This window comes from Mytilus californianus, unplaced genomic scaffold (genome assembly GCF_021869535.1).
Source record: "Mytilus californianus isolate M0D057914Y unplaced genomic scaffold, xbMytCali1.0.p SCAF_10, whole genome shotgun sequence".
In the NCBI taxonomy this organism is placed as follows: domain Eukaryota; kingdom Metazoa; phylum Mollusca; class Bivalvia; order Mytilida; family Mytilidae; genus Mytilus; species Mytilus californianus.
The window spans coordinates 17,171,024-17,178,436 of NW_026262582.1; the positions used below are offsets into that span (position 1 = coordinate 17,171,024).

The 7,413-nt window shown below is 32.2% G+C and overlaps 1 long non-coding RNA gene across 1 annotated transcript; it reads right to left on the minus strand.

The window, feature by feature from the left end:
- Positions 1-6,462: 6,462 nt before the first annotated feature.
- Positions 6,463-7,050, minus strand: LOC127717705 (uncharacterized). The gene is made up of 2 exons (XR_007989306.1): positions 6,915-7,050; positions 6,463-6,504 (listed from the first exon to the last, which is right to left on the minus strand). It is a non-coding gene; the product is annotated as an uncharacterized LOC127717705 (long non-coding RNA).
- Positions 7,051-7,413: the final 363 nt, after the last annotated feature.

Sequence of the window (7,413 nt, forward strand, 5' to 3'; positions counted from 1 at the left end):
CTATGTCTTTTTTCTATTATATGTCGTATATTTTCAAACAACAACAACAAAAGAGACATAATACATCAACAACAACAACAAAAGAGAAACAATACAACAACAGCAACAACAACAAATGAGACATAATAATACAAAAAAAAAAAACGAGACATATTAAAACAACAACAAAAAAGAGACATAATACTACAACAACAAAAGAAACTAAATACAACAACAACAGCAACAAAAACAACAGCAACAAAAGAGACATAATACAAAAACAACAACAACAAAAGAAAAACAACACAACAACAGCAACAACAACAAAAGAGACATAATAATACAACAAAAGCAAACGAGACATATTAAACAACAACAAAAAAGAGACATAATACTACAACAACAAAAGAGACAGAATACAACAACAACAAGGAAGACATAATACTACAACAACAAGGAAGACATAATACTACAACAACAAGGAAGACATAATACTACAACAACAAGGAAGACATAATACTACAACAACAAATGAAACATAATACAACAACAACAAAAGAGACATAATGCTACAACAACAAATGAAACATAATACAACAACAACAACAACAACAAAAGAAACTACAGACGATATCTTATTTAAATGAATAATAATTCAACATATGGGATATACTTCAATGAGACAACAACTGAAGGACAGATATAATCAAAAAGACATCTTAGACATATAGAGGGCAACAATCAGTCATAAGAAATAGACAGGTGGCATATATCAAAATTTCAAGTATTTTGCTCATTTGCATAGTGGTCATATTGACTTTATTTTGAAGACAACCATTTCAATAGAATTATACATACACTGTGTCGTTTGATCGTACCATCGACGATTTATATCCGCGAATCCTCATAAACCAACAATTGAGATTTGATCATTATTGAAGGCCGTACGGTGACCTATAGTTATTAACTTCTACGTCATTTGGTCTCTGGTGGAGAGTTGTTTCATAGACAATTATGCCATATCTTCTTATTTTTATATTGGACTACAATGAAAACTTCACAAAAATCCTTAGTACATGCATCTCTTTTTTTATTCTTTTGGTCGAAATAATGTATGGGTTATTAATGACAAAATGCGTACTTGTCATATCAATAAAAAAGAAATACACCTTTTATTTTAAACTCCTTAAAAACCATCGACTTTTTTTAATAACACTTCCAATTAGCCTTTATGACTTTATGACATTAAGCACCTCTAATTTAATTTTTCAAGCCGAATAACTTTTTATGTTTAACTTAATTAAGAATAAAAAATTGGAAATTTAAGAATAAAACATGTACCCTTTCATATATACATAATAAACTAATCAAAGATACCAGGATTAAATTGTGTACGCCAGACGCGCGTTTCGACTTCAAAAGACTCATCAGTGACAATCGATCGATTGAAAAAAGGTAAAAACGTAAAAAAAAAAAAAAGTACGACGTTGAAAGGCATTGAGGACCCAAATTTCTGAAAGGTTTTGCCAAATAAAACTTAGGTAATCTATTCCTGGAATAGAAAACCCTTAGTATTTCGAAATTCAAAGTTTTGTAATTATGTGCAGTTAATTTATGATTATGACCATATCAATGATAATTCATATCAACACAGAAGTTCTGACTACTGAACTGCAAATGGGTTTGGAGGTAATGTGAATTTGGAAGCTCTTCTCACAGGTTTTACTAGTTTCCAAATCAATTGTGCAGCTAGGTGGTTGGAGTGCAACTCTTGTATTGAAGTGCAATCAATGTTATACACTTTACAGACGGGTGCCTTTAGCAACACAATTCGTTCATAATTTCCTAATAGTAGTTTTATACATATTTAATTGATATCATCTAAAAAACAAAAACATAAAAAAAACAAAAGAGCAGCTGATCTACAAGGTATTCCATCTACATGCCGCTATACATCATAAGATATGTTACAAACCTAGAGGAATTAGATGAATTCGAACAGAGGAAATGTAACCTAGTTGGACAAGTGGTCTACGGCGCTTGAAACAGCGTAGGCATAAGTGACACGATGCTATAACGTATGGGTTCAAATTGCACTGAAGAAATGTAAATAAAAATAAGCTACCAGAAATGTAAATGTCAAACATTGTTTAGCTAAATTATAGACAGAATGCATGTAATGTGTGGTGTTAGATCTGTATAACTATAGGTTATCCGATGGAGGACGTCTTCCGTAGAGTGGTCGCATATTTTGTATACATTTAACATTTGATGGGGAGGGTGTCGCGATGTCGTTTGCTAAATTTGAAATTTCTTTTTCTTTAAAGAAAGTTTCTCAATTTGCAGATTGTTCCTAATAATAAAACAATTAGTTGATGTCCTTTTTCACAATCAGAAATACACACAGTCACACGGCTACGCCCGAAGAACCATTCTAAATTTAAACTGATCTGAATTAATACCTTAAACAAACAATGTTTGGTTAACCAGTTATTTAATAATTGTGCTATGTATTAATTGACAAAAAGGATTAAAATCATGTATTTGAAATATAATCTGGAGTCAGAATCATACTATCTTTTTTAATGAAATAGTGTATGTACAGATTAAAGATATTAGTAATTTAATAAAGCATTGTGTTGGTCTATAACTTGATATTGGGTTTGGGATTAATCTAAATACCAATTAAAGGACACCCACAGAAAGATATCTAGAAACCAACCGTAGAAACGTCTTCTTTTTTTTTAACGGGGGAATTTTTGGGGTTTTTTTTGCCGAATAACGGAAACACCATATTGCAAAACAGTGCCTTAAAAAAACGAAACCGTACAAAAAAAGTGCAATTTAACTTTGCCAAGAGTGATTGCAAGCAAAATTTATATGAAAACTAAAGTTTTAAATCGTGGTGTATTCGGAAATAGTAGCTATAATTGGTCAAACGATACTCTTGGAGTTCATACAAACGAAACGAATGAAACCATTTAAAATACATTATATGTTATTTGGGATCTCCACAAAGGATATGGGTCATATTCCTTATCATTATTTTATTCAGAGTTCCCCTGAAATGGATAAAATGCAAACATTAAGAAAGAATATCGAAGGAAATATGATAAAAGGATTTTGATTAGTTTGCAAAAACAGGGCAATCAGGATAATACTCTAGATAATCGAGATTAGAACGTCTTATCATTGTGTACTGTTTATTGTAAAGCATTTTAGAGCATGCAAATACTTTCCTGAAAACCCAAAGTGCATGTAGAGTATGTCAGAGCAAATGAAAGTTGAAGATGCAGCAATAGTGAGCAGAAACTTGAGACAGTCTTAATCTTCTTTCTTTTAAATTGGAGGTAATCCTCAAATTGAATACACAATTTGTAAATACTAACGGCCCATGATTCAGTCGAGGATTATGTCAGGCAATGCGTCTTACATGAAAAGGTACATAGATGTTCTTTCCGGGTGCTATAAGGCTGTGAAGTCGTTGATACAAATGATAATTTTAAAACATATTATGGGTCTATTAACGTTCAAGCTACATCTTCAAAGACCCAAATATAAATAAACACATGTCCTACCTCCATGACAATATGCTGATAATTAACTGTGATCCTCCTCTTACGACTTGTTCCTTTATTAACATAAGGTAGACTTCATACAGGAGCTTCTCAAGAAGAATGCAAAAGAAGCTAGCATTATTCCTTAACTTTATGTGTCGCGGTATCCTCTCACTAAACAAGTCAAAGTTTGGGGACTATGTTGAACGCACCGATATGTATTCCATCTAACATAAATACTTTAGCAGCGACTGGATAGTATATTTTTCCCAGTTGGTTCGATATTCAAGAGCTGGCCTTTCCTGTCATGATTACCTTAATAGACGGTTTATGCCTGCTATGAAGCCATTGAATAAAGGGCTCCTAAAGGTAACATTGATCGAAGTTATCCCGTCGAAAGTTCTACGGACGCCACCATGATTTGGTTGCATGGCGTTTATGGAATATCTGTGACACAAGTGACCGTGGAGATGTTTTATAAGTCGAAGCCAGATTTTCGGCATCTTTCCCTCGACAACACTAAATGAAACTTATCATCAAAAACTATACTTACCATGAGCAACTCAACATGTGTCACATGTGGAGCAGATTCTACTTACCCTTCAGAAGCATCTGATTTAACCTCAATTTGTCGTTGGATTTGTGTTGCTAAGTCTGAAGCATTAGTTTGTTACGTAGTGTTATGTTGTTTGTCTTTTCGTCGTGTTTTCGTTTTTTTTCCCCATGGTGTTGTCGGTTTCTTTTCGACTAATGAGTTTTGGATTACCTCTTTGGTATATTCAGTGGCTTTTTTAAACTTTTGTTCTTTCAAGTCAAGGTTTTTTAAACTCGCAGACAAAAAAAATCACTAATGGGTAGTAAAATTTTGTGTAATATGTGGAAATTGTAAAATCAAATCACAACAGCTAGAAAAGATAATTTAAATGATAAAAAAAACTAGAAAAGACTCTGAAAATTTGTTATTGAACCAACCTGCACATTGGTAGTTAAGTTCCGAAAAAATTATATATATAAAAATAATTTCAATATTATTGAACATAAATGGCCTGAGTGGGTACAAATGAAACGACAAGGGTTAAAATAATGTAAAAAATGCACTTTATATTAAAAAAAAGTATGCGAAGTTCTCATCGTCTCTAAGCAAAAATATGTTCAGTAAAGTTTCTTAATTAAAACATTTTTATAGCGATACAAATTAAGTGGCAAGACATTGGTTATACCATTTTCATTTTTCTAAAATAGTATGAGCGGTATATAAGAGGTTTGATTCAAAGTAAGTAAGTTTTATTTAGAGTCGGCACATACAAAAGGATTTGAATGGGATTTACAGAATAGAAAATAATGGGCCAATAGTGCATACAAATAGGCCAAAAAATAAGAATAGATGGGCCACGTGAGCTAAAAAGGGAGCACTTGATTTATAGAAAATAACTCCTAGTAACAAAATTATGTAGTGTTATCCACAATATAAACGCAACCATAACCACTCGGATATTCTCCCTCACGCATTGGCAGATTATTTAAGCTAGCGATAAAACCGGGACACTCGGAAATATCACAATGTATTTCGATAGAAGTACTTAAATCTTGACGGCGTTTCTCAATGCGGCAGGATAACTTAAGGCTTTATTTTATTAAGCTCGTATTTGAGAAGCTTTGGTCCTTGCCGATGACCAATATTTTTGCAATATCATACACGACTCTTTTTACAGACATCGCTATTCGCACCCGGACCTGTAATATATCCGCCTGATGTAATAATTATGTTTCATTCACATATTTCAGTTACATCGATGTCTCTTCAAAGAGATTTAAGTCAAGATATAATGTAACCAATTACGTTTATCTGATTCAATCAATCATATGCCATGATATTTACTGATTGTTTTGTGGTAATTAAGACAAGGTTAACAGGGCATTGATATAATATTTAGGTCAAACAGGCAAACAAATTGTTTACGGGTGCACGTAATAGATTTGTGACAACAGTATTTTACAGATGTTCAAATCTAATAAATCAATACAAATCAAGGTAAAATGCTAGAAACTGTGAGAATCGCATGAACTCAGAAATTAACAAGACCGAGTTCGTCGAGAGGGTAGACATCTCCTGCACAGACACTTAATTCCGACTACAGAAATAAGCGTGTCATACATCATTTTGTAGATAATTCAATGTAGATTTACGAAACAACAAGTTTTGGCTAATAGAACGAAAGTTCGCGACCGAGTGTCATTTCTCAAAAATGCAAATTGGGTACCTTGTGTTATATCAATCTAATTAAAATATAGAACTCCGATCTCGTATGAAGTATAAGAAACGAAATTCTATATTTTGATTAGATTGTGTTTTATTAGGGTATAGTATAGGACTTTTTTTTCAGAAACAAGTGCCTGTGATCTCCAGCTATGCATGCACCACCCGCAATATAAATCCACCACTGGCACTTGCTTCTTTTTTTGCTCACCTGGCTTTTCTCCTCTCTTGGCGTCCGTCGTCCGTCGTCGTTGTCCGTTAACTTTTACAAAAATCTTCTCCTCTGAAACTACTGGGCAAAATTTGACCAAATTTGGCCACCATCATTATTAGGGTATCTAGTTTAACAAACGTTTCCGATGACACCGCCTGTCAACCAAGACAACCGGCATAGCTAAAAATAGAACATAGAGGTAAAATGTAAGTTTTGCCTATTGTTTCGAAAACCGCTATAAATAGAGAAAATCTGATAGGGGCAAAAATGTTCAAAATCTTGAGCTCTAGCTATTGTTCATTTACGTTAAAACTGTTAGACAACTTCCTAAAGGAGTTATTACACTTTTAAAAAATGACAAATTTTACCATTTTTTTTTAAATGTTTGCCTATATTATCTCGACAATTATAATAGATATGTAGACTCATCAAGTTGGGCGTAAATAACATCTGAGTAAGGTTCTATTGGTTTATTATAGTAATCTCAAATAAACACCCTGTAACATATAAAACACACAATAAGACACAATACATACGTTCAAAGAACGATAACTCTAATTATAATCTCCATATTAATAAAATAAAATATAAATTATCCAAGTAGTTAACTTCAGTTCGAAATATACCATATTTAATAAAGTATGTTTAACTACAAATCATAAACATCTATACCAAAGTCTATTTCCGGTAACTGTTCAATATGCAATTCTACAGATATCAATAACACCTTGTGTCAACGATCATTATCTAAAGTAATCAATTCTGATACACTATTCTATTCGGAGATATTCATAAACTAAACAATAACACATTACAAACACAGACAAGACACACATTAATTAAAACACATAAAGACAAATAGACAACACGTAAATAAATAAACATGTAAACACAGAACACAGCTTACCGTGTATATAATACAAGGGCTGAGCAGTGCTCCTCTATAAAGTTACTGTATACTCTTATACTTCACATACTGGAATCTGAATATAAAGAAATATGACTTCATAAGTCTTAATGTCAAAACTAGTAAATAATATAGTTAAACTCAATGTAAGACAATATTCTATGCTGAAATCTAATAACAGCCAAATATGAAAAATAATATAATAACTGTAATATTCTTTCTGTCTTGCAAATACCAACTTAAAGTAAAAATATGAACTCTTTCATACTCATGGGAATCAAAGTGGACTTTCATACACATTTTCATAACACATTCATATCTTTTATACCAAGATAAAAATATAGAAATACATGCATCAAATACTAGTGTAAAGAATATAACTGACCTGAATATAAAGAATGGTTTCCATAATAAGAAGAATAAGTATCTATAAATCACAATAAAGTGTCAGTGTTCTATATCTCTGTGTAGAATTTGAAAAGAGTGCCTCAATATCAAA